The 15,669-nt window shown below is 42.6% G+C and overlaps 1 protein-coding gene across 4 annotated transcripts in view; it reads right to left on the bottom strand.

The window, feature by feature from the left end:
- The window catches only part of OSMR (oncostatin M receptor), a 96,703-nt gene extending 82,501 nt beyond the window's left edge, over positions 1-14,202 (bottom strand). The window contains exon 1 of one of the 4 annotated variants that reach the window (XM_050793407.1): positions 13,654-14,202. The gene's annotated coding sequence lies outside the window, so the exon portion shown is untranslated. Of the gene's footprint in view, positions 1-2,993; positions 8,236-13,653 lie in introns of those variants that run through there. The other 3 variants (XM_050793406.1, XM_050793410.1, XM_050793409.1) reach the window with 3 other exon arrangements.
- Between the last annotated feature and the right edge of the window lie 1,467 nt (positions 14,203-15,669).

Here is a 15,669-nt window from a genome sequence, read left to right as displayed (position 1 = left end):
TGATCAAAAAAGAAATCAAGAAAGCAATTCCATTTACAATAGATACACCAAAAAACCTAAAAATAAATTTAACCATGGAGGTGAAAGACGCTGAAGGAAAGCTACAAAACACTAATCAAAGAAACTGGAGAAAACACAAACAAATCCATTCTCATAAATTGGAAGAAATAGTATTGTTAAAATGACCATATCACCCAAAGCAATCTACAGATTCAATGCAATCCCTATCAAAACCTCAATGACATTTTTCATAGACATAGGAAAAACCATTCTAAAATTCATATGAAACCACAAAAGATCTCAAATAGACAAAGCAATCCTAAGCAAAAAGAACAACACTGAGACCTCACAACACCTGCCTTCAAAATACACTACAAAACTACAGTAACCCAAACAGCATGATATTGGTATAAAAACAGACACATAGACCAATTTATGAGAACAGAGAACCCAGAAATAAATTCACATTTTTACAGCCAAATGATTTTCAACCAAGGTTACAAGAACATACATTGGGGAAAGGACACACTCTTCGATAAATGGTGCTGGGAAAACTGGATAGCAATGCAGTAGAGTGAAACTAGATCCCTATTTCTCATCATAGACAAAAACTCCAAATGGATTATACACTTAAACATAATACCTAAACTATAAAAATACTAGAAAAAAACATAGCAGAAACACTTCAGAACATTGGTCAAGGCAACAGTTTTATCACTAAGACTTCAAAAGCACAGGAAACAAAAACAAACACAGATAAATAGAACTATATCAAACTAAAATGTTTCTCCCTAGCAAAGGAAACAATTAACAGAGTGAAGAGAAAACCTGCAGAATGAGAGCAAATATTTGCAAACTATTCATCTGACTAGGAACTAATATCCAGAATATGCAAGGAACTCAAACAGCTCAACAATAACAACAAAAATCCCATTAAAAAGTGGACAAATGTTCCAAACAGACTTTTATCAAAAGAAGACATACAAATGGCCTACATGTATATGGCAAAAATGCCCAACATCAATAATCATCAAGGAAATGCAAATCAAAACCACAGTGAGATGTCATCTTACTCGTTAGAATGGCTAGTATCAAAAAGGCAAAAATAACAAATGCTGGCAATGATGCAGAGAAAAGGGAACTCATACACTGTTGCTGGGAATGTAAATTAGAATAGTCATTATAGAAAACAGTATGGAGGTCTCTCAAAAAACTAAAAATAGAACTACTATACAATCTAGCAATCCCACTACTAGGTACTTATTCAAAGAAAAAGAAATAAGTATATCAAAGGGATACCTGCACCCCCATGTTTATTGCAGCACTATTCACAATAGGAAAGATGGAATTAACATGTGTCGTTCAATGGACGAGTGATAAAGAAAATGTGGTATATATACACAGTGGAATAAAATTCAGCCATAAAAAGGAATATAATCCTGTCATTTGCAGCAACATGGATAGAACTCAAGGTCATTATGTTAAGTGAAATAAGCCAGGCACAGAAAGCAAAATATCACATGTTCTCACTCCTATGTGGGAGTTTAAAAAAAAAAAAAAAAAAAAGGTGGATCTCATGGAAATAGAAGTTAGAATGATGGTTACCTGAGGCTGAAAAGGGTTAGGAAGGGGGCAGTCAACAGGCACAAACATGCAGTTAGACTGGAGGAACAAGGGCTAGTGTTCCATAGCACCACAGGGTGATTATAGCTAACGACAATATATTGTGTATTTCAAAATTGCTAAAGGAAAAAATTTCCCCAACACAAAGAAATGATAAATGTTTCAGGTGATAGATACCCTAAAGACCCTGATTTAATTACTATGCATTTTATGTATGTATCAAAATATCACATAGACCTCCTAAATATGTACAATTATTATATATACAATTTTTAAAAAGATAACTAGAAGATGCTGGGCATGGTGGCTCATGCCTGTAATCCCAGCACTTTGGGAGGCTGAGGTGGGTGGATCACCTGAGGTCAGGAGTTCAAGACCAGCCTGGGCAACATGGTAAAACCCCATCTCTACTAAAAACACAAAAATTAGCCAGGCATGGTGGCACGCATCCATAGTCCCAGCTACTCAGGAGGCTGAAGCAGGAGAATTGCTTGAATCTAGGAGGCAGCAGTTGCAGTAAGCCAAGATGGCGCCATTGCACTCCAGCCTGGGTGACAGAGCGAGACTCCATCTCAAGAAAAGAATAAAAATAAAAATAAGATAGCTAGAAGAGAGAATTTTAAATGTTATCAGAAAGAAATGATAAATGTTTAAACTTTCAATATGCTAATTACTTTGATCATTATACAATGTATACATACACTGAAACATCACAACTGTACTCCATAAATATGTATAATTATTATGTCAATTTTAAATAAAACTTCAAATGAGTTTGTATTACAACTGAATATTAAAGCCAGGAGGAAAACTAATTCTAGAGGAAATAATTTCTAATCATAACCAAGGGGAAGTCAAAGCAAAATCCACCAAAATGTCTGACACTCACTTTGCAATTTAAAATATCCCTCATAAATTTAAAGGCAGATGATTCAGAGAGTGATGTGCATGTTGCCAAATGTTTTTGAAAAGGACTATTTAAAATGTTTCTAAAATTTTGACATTTTCCTAGAATATCGAGTATTTTACATGTCACAAAAAATTCAGGTTATGGGGCAGAAAAACTTAAGACTAAAAATTAGAAGCCACTTGCCATTTAAGGGTAAGCAGAAATTAGAGAATAAAAGCTGTCAAGCAACACAATGGAAAGACATGAGTATTTACAAAAGATGTATTTCTATGGTTTGGGTACCACAGAAGAGCCTTTGAGAACCATCAAGATAGTCTTTTCTGGGCCAGGCATGATGGCTTATGCCTGTAATCCCAGCATTTTGGGAGGCCGAGGCTGGAGGATTGCTTCAGGCCAGGAGTTCCAGACCAGACCGGGCAACATAGCAAGATCCATCTCTACAAATAAAAATTAAGATTACCTGGGCATGGTGGCATGTGCCCACAGTCCCAGTTTCAAGGGAGGCTGAGTCAGGTGCATCCCTTGTATCTGGGAGTTCAAGGGTGCAGTGAGCCATGATCACACCACTACATTCCAGCCTGGGTGTCCAAGCCTATCTCTAAAACCAAAAATAAAAGATCACAGGATAGTCTTGTCTGGAATTCCTGCCCTTTGTACTGTTTCTCACATACGTCGGGCTATGACTCCTAGAAGCTTAGCTTCATCGCTCAGATTCCCTGTTTTTTCTGTCATCAGTTGACACATGTTGGGCAGGGGCGAGCAGGACACAGTAGTCACTGCCTATGCATGAGCAAAGTGATTATTATTTCCAGTAGTGGGACTGGACAAGGCCACCCCCCGTGTTTCAGGCCCCAGGCCACCTGAGGACCACAGACAGAAGGAAGATGAGTCCTACCTACTATCCAAAAACTTTCTGCTAAAATCAATAAAGTTTATCAAAAAGTGCAGAACAGGAGTCAACACCAGGAAGAACATTGCAGAGACACTGTGGAGCTTCTTTAGTAAATGCCAGAGGAACAGTCTTCCTCATGGCTGACGCTGTGTGAAAAAACACTGCTTCCAAGACCCAAGAAGTCCCCAACTCCATACCTTGTAAATAAATCCTCCTCAAGTTATCCTGTTCCAAGTGTGCCAAATGTTTCCTGATGGGACCCTGACTAACACAACAAAAAGCCCACAAGTGAGGGAGAAAACTCTGCAAAGATCCTGAGGTGGGGGGGCTGCTTGGAGGATTCAGGGAACAAGGGGGAGCCAGGTGTGGCTAGAGAGGAGTGAGCAAGCAAGCTGGTGAGAGCCAAAGAAGACAACAGAGGGCATGCAGACAGGCAGAACAGAGCAGGCAAACGTGGGAAGAACCTGGGCTTCTGCTCTGAGCCAGATGGGAGCCACCGTAGATTTTAAGCAGAGGAGTAACGTGGTCTGGCTTACATTGAACAGAAGCCAGCAAGGATGAGAGACTGAAGAGACGACAGTGAAGTGACAGACAACAGGTGGGGGGTGGGGGTGGGGTGTGTGGTGCTGGCAGTGGAGGTTAGGGAGGTTAGTGCAATGGTCCAGACAAGAATGATGAGGGTCTCAGAGCAGGTGACAGTCATGGAAGCAGTGAGCAGTGGGTGGAATTTGGGAGTGATTTTAAAGATAGAGCTGACAGGACAGGGGTGGTGACACATCATGGATGGCTACAGGAGTTTTGACCAGAGCCCCTTGAAGAATGTAATTACCGTTTATGGAGAAGCAAAGGAGTGTGGGAGGAACAGACCTCGTGGTCTGTATCAAGAGTTCAGTTTGTCACATGTTAAGTTCAAGATGCTTATTTCATCTCCAGGAAAAGATGTCAGGCAGCTAGCTGGATACACAGTTTGGAGGTCTGGGAGTGGTCCTGGCTAGGCATATACATTCAGGCGCATCCTCCGTCCTTACACATAGTACTTAAACCCATGGGACTAGACCATCACCAAACCGGAAGTACAGACAGAAAAGAGAGGAGGTCTGCGCACGAAGCTCTGGGCTGCTCCACACCCTCTACTGTGGCCTCTCCTGCAGATCAAGTGAAAATCCAAGATGGGGCCAGGCTTTCCTAGTTCGCCTCAAGGATGAGGGCTGTATGGTGGGGGTGAGCAATCTGCACAGCCCTGCAGCCCCGGCACAGTCTCACTGCTGCTCTGGCCGGGGCAACCTTGGTGGTGTCTCCTCTGCAGCTCTGCTTCTGGCACAGGAAAGGCAGTCGGCCCTCTCAGCCACCCGGTCGGCTTTCTCCACAACTGTCAGTGAGGAGCATTGCTCCTTCCAACTTCCAGTGAGAAAAGGAAGTCAGGGAAGTGTGAAGCAGCAGAATTTAGAAAGGGAAAAAATACTTCCTGCTTCATCCCCACTACTTGGTCCTTTCCCCAAATCTGTTCTTCATTTCTCTCTCCTTTTCAGGTCTCCATCATTCCCAACCAGACTATGAGCCACTTGCAGGCAGGCCTGGATCTTATTCCCCATTGTCTATCAGTCCCAGAACACAGTTGCTATTCAGTAAGTATTTGGTAAATGAATAAAAATAGGTACTAATTTTCTCACGTTCTCTCTTCTTTGCTTTAAATCTTGTTTTAATGAAAACAGATTCCTGTTCAGGCCTTTCTACTTTTACTATTGTCAAATATTGCCTAATTTATAAATCTTGCATTGACTTTCCTTCTCTGCAGGGCAAAAGAAGGGAAGAAAAATTACCCATTGATTTTGTAAAACTTCTTATTCAAATCTTGTCTTTTGCAAAATCTCATTCTCAATAAAGATGCTTATGAAAATCCCTCAGAAAAATATCACACGCCTAATGAAACACAACTTTTTAAATGGATTTTAGTCTGCCCTTCCTCACCACACTTCTTGTTCTGTCAAATATTCCTGGGAAGTTTCCTCACCACAAATAACGCCCATGAGAAGCAGCGTGATAAGAGTTATTCACTTCCGAGTTATTCACTTCCGAAGAACAGGGGTGTATTGCCAAACTCTTCAAAACTGGCTGGGTGACCTGATGATGTCTTATGCAAACGCCATTTTAAAGGAAGAAGCTGATCTTGGAAGTCTTGTGCCTGGGTGTATGCATTTATGAAAGAGTCCTGTGCAGCAGCACAAAGAGTTGAATGCTACTTCTTGCAGGTTCTCTATGATTCTCAAGCTCAGTTATCTTTGTTTTTTTTTTTTTTTTTTAGAGTACTGCCAGTTATATTTGAGAGCCGCTTTGAAGAGGCCTCTACCTTACAGCATAGGGTTGATTACTTACAAGTGTTCACTCCAATTCCCTTCCTCCTCAAAGCTCCACAGTCAGACGCTACAGTCACGGGAAGCTTTGAGCATTTCTCCTTTCACATCCATCCCCCACACCCCACCTCTTGAATCTGTCCACTGGATAATGGTTAAGTGTTTCCACCAGAGTTATAAGGCAAATCCTGATTTATAAAATTGAATTAGCTCATGAATAACTGATTTTTTTAAAAAGCAATGTTCAGTTCAAGATTTCTGGAATTTGTGACATAAGCTAGGATGAAAGCTGTGTCTCTAAGAGGTAAATGAAGCCAAATAAAAAAATGAAAAACATGAATCCAAGGGTATTCTGAATCCAAAATATATGTACATATGCTAAAGGTGATATTTTAAATCACTTTTGAGAAAACATAAATCATTCCCCAAAATGGTACTAGAACAATAGCCTGGAGACTTGTGGGAAAAGGAAGCTGGAATATTAATAATTAAGTACCATGGACTCTGACATAAAATGCTTAGGGTCAAATTCCTGTTTCGGTACTTAAAAATGATATGGCCAATGACAAGTCATTTAACCCTTCTAGGTTTCAATTTCCTTTTCTACAGAAGAGAAAAATAAAATAACTTACCTTATAGCATTGGCATGAGGATTAAACAGGCTTATGAGAACCTACATATAGCAAATCCAGTTAATGTTAATTTTATTATTATGGCTATTGCCTCATTTCCTTCAGCAAAATAAATTCCAGATGAACAAAGATATCAATGCAAGAAATAAAGCCGTTAAAATTACTAGAATAAATCCTAGGTAAACAGTTTTATAATCTGTTAGGCATGATATGAAACCCATAAGCAAAAAAGATAAGGATTGTAGGGGGAGGGTGAAGAAAGATAAAGATAGCTATACTGATTAATAAACACTGAAACATTTTAGTGCTTTAAATGAAAACAATAGTTTCAATGTGTATCACAAAGAGTTATCCCTCATATACAAAGAGTTCTTAGAAATAAGTAAAAACAGGTAAACAACTCTAGAAAAACATGAATACATAATTCATGAAAAAAGGGAAATACAATATCACCCTCCCCCACAAAAAACTTGGCAAGATCACTAAGAATTAAAGACAATTGTGTGTGTATATGTCTGTGGATGTCTATGTAGTATCCAATTGGTAATGTTTAAAAAGGTCTTAATGCCTCACACTGGTAAGAGTTTACAGAAGTAAGCATTGTGACTCACTAATGATCAAAGCATACAACTTTACAGAGGTCCATTTGACCACATCTACTAAAATTCTATGTGTATTTCTGTTGATCCAGAAATAATTCTATAATTGTATTGCTGAAATTTTGCCCTACAGATGATAGATAAGACAGATAGAGTCACCTTATATATTGTATGCACATGTATTTAAAGACTCTTATAGCACTGTGTACATGAGGGAAAAAATGAAAATTCAAGAGCCTTTAAAAAGGAACTGAAAAATAATTATGGTGCATTTCTACAAAGGAACATCATGCAACTGTTAAAAAGAATGAACTAGATCCATACGCTGACATGGAAAAATATTCTAAAATACTGAGTGAATGTATTAGTTCGTTTTCACACTGCTGATAAAGACATACCAGAGACTGGGCAATTTACAAAAGAAAGAGGTTTAATGGACTCACAGTTCCACGTGGTTGGGGAGGCCTCACAGTCATGGTGGAAGGGGAAAGGCACATTTCACATGGCGGCAGACAAGAGAAGAATGAGAGCCAAGTGAAAGTGGTTTCCCCTTAAAAACCATCAGATCTTGTGAGGCTTATTCACTACCATGAGAACAGTATGGGGGAAACTGCCCCATGATTAAGTTATTTCATACTGGGTTCCTCCCACAACATGAGGGAATTATGGGAGCTACAATTCAAGATGAGATTTGGGTGGGGACACAGCCAAACCACATCAGTGAATAAGTCAGTTTCAAAACAGTATACACCTAATAACATCTCTGAAAGAGAAGTGTGGCAGTATGCAGCTGTGCCCCTCAGTGCTCCCTTCAAGAGAGCACAGATGACTGCCAGCCTTCAGACACTGCCCCTTCAGATCTGCTGAACATTCACACACCCCAGGCTGCTCCCAGTCAATAGCTGCTGCTGGAAGCAACTCCTTCCCACCTTCCTTCCTCTCCCTCTCCCTCCACAGGCATCACATCTGCACTGGGTCTGAAGGCTCTGTGCCTACCATTACTCCCCTTCCCCTTACAAGTCCTTCCCCCAGTAAATCTCCTGCACATGTGTTTCTGTCTTGCTGTCTTCTACTTGAGGGATCCACACTGGCCCCAAAAGACACACCTACTTACTAAGTTATAAATTTAGAGCTGAGATGGAGGGAGGGAGGTGGCCAGAATAAGAGAAATTATAGACAACTCATTTCAAGTTATACAATTCTGCAACATTAAGCATTCCTTAAAACGTGTGTGGCTGGGCGCGGTGGCTCAAGCCTGTAATCCCAGCACTTTGGGAGGCCGAGGCGGGTGGATCACGAGGTCAGGAGATCGAGACTATCCTGGCTAACATGGTGAAACCCCGTCTCTACTAAAAATATAAAAAAAAAAAAAACTAGCCGGGCGTGGTGGCGGGCGCCTGTAGTCTCAGCTACTTGGGAGGCTGAGGCGGGAGAATGGCGTGAACCCGGGAGGCGGAGCTTGCAGTGAGCCGAGATCACGCCACTGCACTCCAGCCTGGGAGACACAGCGAGACTCCGTCTCAAAAAAAAAAAAAAAAAAAAAAAAAAAACGTGTGTGTGTGCATGTTTTAAACATATTAAGCTCAGTCTTGTGCAAGTGACAATTTCCTTATTTCCACACTTGAAACCATATATCGCAACACGAATAAACTAGTTGACAGTGTTTATGTTTCCAATCCAACCCATGGTATTGAACAGACTTGAAAAAGGCTGACAGTTTTTACATACTAGATCAACCTGGGAGGATGCCGCGTGTTTCTGTACAGAAAATGTAACCTCTTAGGTTCTGAGAGAGTGTAGATACTTTAATGATCCATTTCCAAATGCAAAAAGTAGCCAATGTCCTGAGTAGAAAAATCATACTACCATCCCCTGCTGACAGACGGACACCCTGAAGTATATATATGAAGTAAACTTGCTCAAAATCCCCCATTAGGGAGGCTGAAAGTAGAAAGAGGTGACCAAGAAATAACATGGTGTATGAAAAATTTACTCACGAGAAAGCATAACTTCTGTCGATACACATCTTCTCAAAAGCTGGCATACACATGAACAATGGAACCTCAATCACTGTTTTCTGAGAATTATTTTGTCTTACATTTTCCCAAGTGTTCTTCATGTCTTACATTTTCTATTTGCAGAACCACTTACAATTGTGCTTTTCTTTAGTTGACATTAAATGTCATATTCAGGCTGCATATATTTTATGTGACTGTCTTTTCTTTTTTTTTTTTTTTTTTTTTTTTTTTTTTTTTTATGAGACGTCTCGAGGCTGGAGTGCAGTGGCCGGATCTCAGCTCATCCGCCTCCCAGGTTCACGCCATTCTCCTGCCTCATTCCCAAGTAGCTGGGACATCGTCCGGCTATTTTTTGTATTTTTCAGTAGAGACGGGGTTTCATGTGTTAGCCAGGATGGTCTCGACTCCTGTCTGATCCGCCCGTCTCGGCCTCCCAAAGTGCTGGGATTACAGGCTTGAGTGTCATCTTAAGTCAACAGTTTAAAATAATTCAGATGGTTAATTGCCTCAATGATTCCAGATCTAAGAACACAGCCAGGTATTCTATTTAGCGATCTCACCAACCCTCTTTCTTTCAACAAAAAGGAAGGGAGGGAGGGAAGAAGGAAGAAAAGAAAACAACTGTAATTTAGTTCTTTAGCATGTAATTTTAAAAGAATAAATTTACAAACCCTGTCAATCACATTCATTACAAATAAGAAGTACTATCACTAGCAGCATAACTTTAAATAGTAGTGCAAGACTGTATACCCAAAGTGTGGACAAAAGACCAGCAGTATAAAGACTACCTGGTAGCTTGTTAGAAATGCAAAATCTCAGGCCAGACCTTAGACCTCTTGAATCTGCATTTAGACAGTCTCCTCAGGTGATTCATATGCACAGTGAAGTTTGAGAAACACTGCTATATTTAAAATATATGATATATTTTTGTCTCTTAGGATACTATCAATAAATAAAGGAAATTATTTACTGGTTCCTATTATCAGTAGGGCACTCTGCAAAACTATGAGTAAGATATAAATATGAAAAAGATCCCAGCTAGCATGTATTAGATACTAACTCTCTACAAGGTGCTTTGCTAAGTGACTTACATGCATTTATTAATTGAATCCTCGCAACAGTGCTAAGAAAAGGATTATATTATTATTCCCATTCACAAAGGAGGAAATTAAGGATAAGAAAGTTTAAAAGTAACTTATCCAAAGCGACCCAGTTAATCTGATGTGAAGCCAGTATTTGAAATCAGATAAGTCATTAACCAAAGTTCACATGACACAGCTTCCTTAAAGCTTGGAGCTCATACTAAAGTTGACATTAAAGCATTAAAAATTGCTAACAATTATAAATTCAATAAAATCTTAATGAAAAATAGGATTGTATTAAACTTGACAGGCTATTTGTAAATAGAAAATGTATGTGATTTGTAAAAAAGTTATTTTTCAAAGTACAAATATATGCTACAAGAGTTTTAAAAACACTATAAAGCTACGGTAGTTAACTTAGAGTGATACTGGTATAGGAAAAGACAAAAAAAAAAAAAAAAGATCAATGAAACAGAATAGAGTCCTGACACAGACCCTTTTACAAACAGGAATTTATTTAATGATAAAAACAGAATTTCAAATGAGTTGGAAAAAAAGACGAATTATTAAATAAATGCTATTGGATCAACTGTCTTAAACTTTACAAAAAAATTAAGTTACATCTTTACCTTTCACTTTGTATCTATCAAGTGGAAAAATGGGCAAACCCTTTGAAACAAGAATACCTCTCCTCGGATTCTCTTCCACAGAAATATTCACACTTGAGCAGGAAGACGAATATGTGATCTGCCCTGAAGCAATGTTGCTAATGCTGAGTGTCCATCAATACAGGAAAGGATGGATAAATTACATTCTGTTTCTACTTTAGAATAACATGTAGCTGGCCAGGCACAGTGGCTCACGCCTATAGTCCCAGCACTTTGGGAGGCCAAGGCAGATGGACTGCTTGGGCCCAGAAGTTCAAGACCAGTCTGGGCATCATGGAGAGACCCAATCTTTACAAAAAGTACAAAAAAAAAAAAAAAAAAAAAAAGAAAAAAAGTCAGGTGTGGTGGCATGTGCCTGTAGTCCTAGCTTCTCAGGAGGCTGAGGTGGATCACTTGAGCCCAGAAGGTCGAGGTTGCAGTGAACCATGATCATGACACTGCACTTCTGCCTGTGTGACAGAGTTAGACCATCTCAAACACACAAAAGAAGAACAACACATAGCCATTAACAAAAGAGGTACAGAGAGACAATGGAAAGGTCTCTAAGACTTGGAAAGTGAAAAAGTAAGCTGCACAATAAGTATAATAAGATCATTTGCATATTTAAAACATATGTATATGTAGTATTATGTAAATCTATAGAAAAGAAAAACCAACCTTAGAATGGTATTATCAAACTTAACCTTCCCTCTTCTGAGTGGCAGTAGGGAGGATGGTGATGGCACGTCTACATTTCACTTCACTTCTATATTGTTTGAGAATGAGTTATTATTTGTATTATTTTTAAAACATAAAAATAGAATACAACATGGAGTGCACAAATGCAGAGCGACCAGTAGAACTAAAATGAGGAGGGAAGGAAGGCTATGAAGCCACCGACACAGCTGTTGGAAAAAAATTCTCCCTTCATGTAGCTACAAAGAAGCCTGCTTGGAGGAGGGGGTTTCTCCAGCAAGGCCGTGATATTCTATTTGTTTTGGTTTGGGTTTTTTCCCCCCATTTGGCACATTTTTTAAGAAATTTAAGGATTTTTAAGGATTTCCTCTCCCAGGGAAAGGAGGGCCAAGGCTCACCGTTCCTGTAAGTGAGCGAGACCACACTCACTAAGATTCCCTTCTATTGCAGCCAACGAACGCCCCAGACCTTTTCCACAAGGAAAACGTACTCCTTCTTCTTGTCAAATACAGTACCACTGATTCCTCTTTCAAAACCGTAATAGTTCTGATTCGGTTTTGTCCTCAGGACAAAAGGGTTACAAAAATATGAGAGATCCAGGAACACCTCTGCATGTGTTCCTGGTCTGTTCAGGCTAAAGAAAAGGGTAGAGGGGGAAATATCCAGTGTTTATGTGTTCTCCCCAATGTGGCTCGAGTCCCTGCGGAAGAAACACCCAAAACCAGCCTTTTCTCTCAAAGCAACCTTTGATACAAAAGGCTTAGCCACACCTGCTGGGACAAACGGGAACTGAGACCAAGATATAAGTCACATGGAGGCAATTTACAGCAGAGAACTAGCTCTTCCCACAATAAAATGTGAGGTGGTGAGCTTCCTGCCACTGAAGGCACTGAACAAATGCTATGTGGGAATCATGCAACTGATGATTTCCTGAAGATTTTGAATAGGAGGCTGTGGTTGGAGTTTGATGCTTTGAAAGCTCCAGAAATGATTCGCAGACACAGCAGAGTTTGGGAACATCGAGGGCTCTGAGTGCATTTTATAGCAGTCCAGGAGAGAGACAAAGCAGGAATCATAATGAAACACACTACCCAGTCTTAGAGTTTCAGCTGCAGCACAGGGATCATGAGCAGACTCCAAACCCAAATCCCGATACTGTCACCTGCTAGCTGTGTGACCCTAGCCAAGTTACAAACCTCTTTGGGCCTCAGTTTCCTCAATAAAATAAGAATAAAAAACTAGTACCCGCCTCACCCATGAAGCTTAAATGAGCTAGCATATGTCAAGTGCTTAGAATAGGGGCTGGTCCACAGTAAGTATGAACCATTATTATTTGCAGACAAGGAATCTAAGAGGTGATAAGTAGTTTGACCCGTGTTCCAAAGTCAGTTTCAATCTTGGGAATAAGACCCAAAAATTTCTTTCTCCTCCATCAGAATTCCTTCTAGCTCAAACTAAGTATCCCACATTCAATTCTATCTTCTCTGCCTACATAGACCCTTCCATTTACTTCTCTTGAATATCTTGTTCCCAAAGTGTTTTCAAGGCAGGTCTGTTACCAAGCCACTCCATCAGCAGCACCTAGCACTGTGCCTCCCGCAGCAGGGCAGGCAGGATGGATGGACGGATGCAGGCATGCATGGGTGGGTGGATGACGGGCAGATGAACAACTATCGAGAAAGGAATCGCAGTGTCAGGGGTAAAGCCCTGGCCTGCGAAAGCCGGGCTCGGATTTCAGTGCCCTCACAGCTAGCTATATGGCCTTGGACAAGTTCCTGAACCCCTCTGTGCCTAGGTTTCCAGAATGTAGAGGACCACTTCCACTCACGTAGCTGGAGAAGAAAGTAAGCGCCCCGGACGGACACTACTGCAGCGTCGCCCGGGGGTTCCTCTCTCCACCTGTGCGTGAGCTCCTCCCGCTTCTCTAGGGACCAGGTTGAAGAGAGACACGGATTCCCAGAGAAATGGCTCTGTCAGGTGGGAGTTAAAGGTTACGAGAGGAGAGAGAGGGGAAGCAATGAACTCCCCCACACGATGTGTTGGGAGAGAGGCAAGAGGGGTTCAAGTGGGAATTTTCACTCAACAAACATTCCCCCATCATTTGAGAAAGAGGCGCTGGGATGGTGAATTTCAAACAGGCTGGGAAATGGGCGACTCGGCAGTGTGCGGCCTGTAAGGAATGAATCGTTTAGTGTTTACCCACCAGGTAGGCGGGCCAAGGGCGAGGACCCTCCGAGCGCCGTCCCCGCGCAGGTGGAAGCCCAGCCAAAGCAAACGCTGGGCAGAAGCGGCACCGAGGGGAACGGGCGGCTGCACTCCCGGTCGCGTCCAGCCGGCACGGGCTGCGAAGTTGTCGGATTCTTTCCCGCGCAGCACCGGGCTCGCCCGTCGGAAAAGCCACCGAGGGCGGCGCTGCGGCAGGGCGCGAGCCGAGTGGGGCCGGGGTGTCGGGGGTACTCACGCCGCGGGCGAAGGGCTCCACCAGCCGGGCCGAGTCCTCGGCGGCGCGTGGGGCGCGGGTGCGGGCGCCGGGGCGGACGTGCAGAGGCGGCCCGGGCCGGGGCTATGAATCAGCTGCGGGGCAAGCGCCGAGGGGCGGGAGTTACGGGAAAACCGCGGGGGAGGGCAGAGGGGTGAGGTCTTTTGCAATTTCCCGTCTTGCTGCGCACTCTTGGCACTCCTGGGACCCACAGGAATTCCCTCCCTTCGGTCCCGGGGGTAGGCGGCCGCGATTCTGCGGGAGGCGCGGCCTCACAACCCGGACTTTGCGGGCGGGCGGGCGGGCGGGCACGGGTAAGAAGAGGAAGTGGGAGAGGCCTGGGAAGGAAACATGGAAACCCAAAACTCCGCGGCCGAGGCTCCGCGCCCTGCGCGCAGCGCTGCTGCTGCCCGGGCCGAGGACGCCCGGGCCAGCCGGCGGAACCAGAGGGAAGCCGAGTGACCGATGAGGCCTGGGGCTGTGTATCCCACAGGGACACTTGTCATCCCAACCCAGAGGCCAAACCCGTGAGATCCCCGGCTGAAAATCTTCAGGCAAGAGAAGTCCTTTAACCAAACTTCTGACCGTGTTTCCATTTCGCGTCCAGAGCAATGAAAACGTGTTTGAACCGAATCATAGGGTCCCCATATTTTCCCTACTTGCGTCCTATCTAGAAAGGCCCTGTCCGACAAAGTTTCTTCGGCTGCAACAGTCCCGAAGCCTTTATTTCCCATTGCAACGACATGCTACACATGATTTACTTTTCCCCTTAAAAATGTCATCCAAACTTTTTTTTTTTTTTTTTTTTTTGAGACGGAGCCTCACTCTGTCGCCCAGGCTGAAGTGCAGTGGCGCAATCTCGGCTAACTGCAAGCTCCGCCTCCCGGGTTCACGCCACTCTCCTGCCTCAGCCTCCCTAGTAGCTGAGACTACAGGCGCCCGCCACCACAACCGGCTAATTTTTGCATTTTTAGTAGAGACGGGGTTTCACCGTGTTAGCCAGGATGGTCTCCATCTCCTGACCTCGTGATCCGCCCGCCTCAGCCTCCCAAAGTGCTGGGATTACAGGCCTGAGCCACCGCACCTGGCCAAAAATGCCATTCAATCTTTACCGTGTCTGGGCCTTTGAAAGGTGCATTTGACCTCTCTTAGAGGATAACAGGAGCCTTCCGAGGCAGCCTCGGACTGGGGGATCCCATAGCCTCACCTGTCTGGATGCCTGACAGATCAGCAGACAAGGGGACTTGCTCCAGATCAGCTGAGCCCAGTTTGGTTTGAGTTTGGGAACCCTGGAAAGTGTCACAAAAGGAAGGTTGTAGGAGGAGGGTGGGGGAGGGAACCAAGAGTCATCAGCAAGTATCGACCATAAACATATCTTAGAATCCTATATTGAATTGACTGGATGACTCAAAATAATGTCAGGATTATTTTAAAATGTTACTTTTATGTTTGTTCACATATCTGGCTCTTCCCCAATGTCATCCCAAGGAAAGCTGGGAATCTTTTTGTTTTTTTATTTTTCCTAAAACAAAGGCCTAAAGGCCCTAATACACTTAATACCTAATGGTGCCACAAAGACCATGATGCATAGTAAATATTTGATGATAATAAAAGGTAGTTTTGTCTCAATAAATGTATGGTCCTTTGCCGCACCTCTTATTACTTGAAGAATTTTAAAGAGTCCATTAGTTTAGCCATCTGCATGGTTATGGAAACTGCCAAGCCCAAGAGTTGGAAAGG

Source organism: Macaca thibetana, chromosome 6 (genome assembly GCF_024542745.1).
Source record: "Macaca thibetana thibetana isolate TM-01 chromosome 6, ASM2454274v1, whole genome shotgun sequence".
Classification (NCBI taxonomy): domain Eukaryota; kingdom Metazoa; phylum Chordata; class Mammalia; order Primates; family Cercopithecidae; genus Macaca; species Macaca thibetana.
Note: the sequence above shows the minus strand (reverse complement) of the source record. Positions and strands in the feature narration are given on the sequence as shown.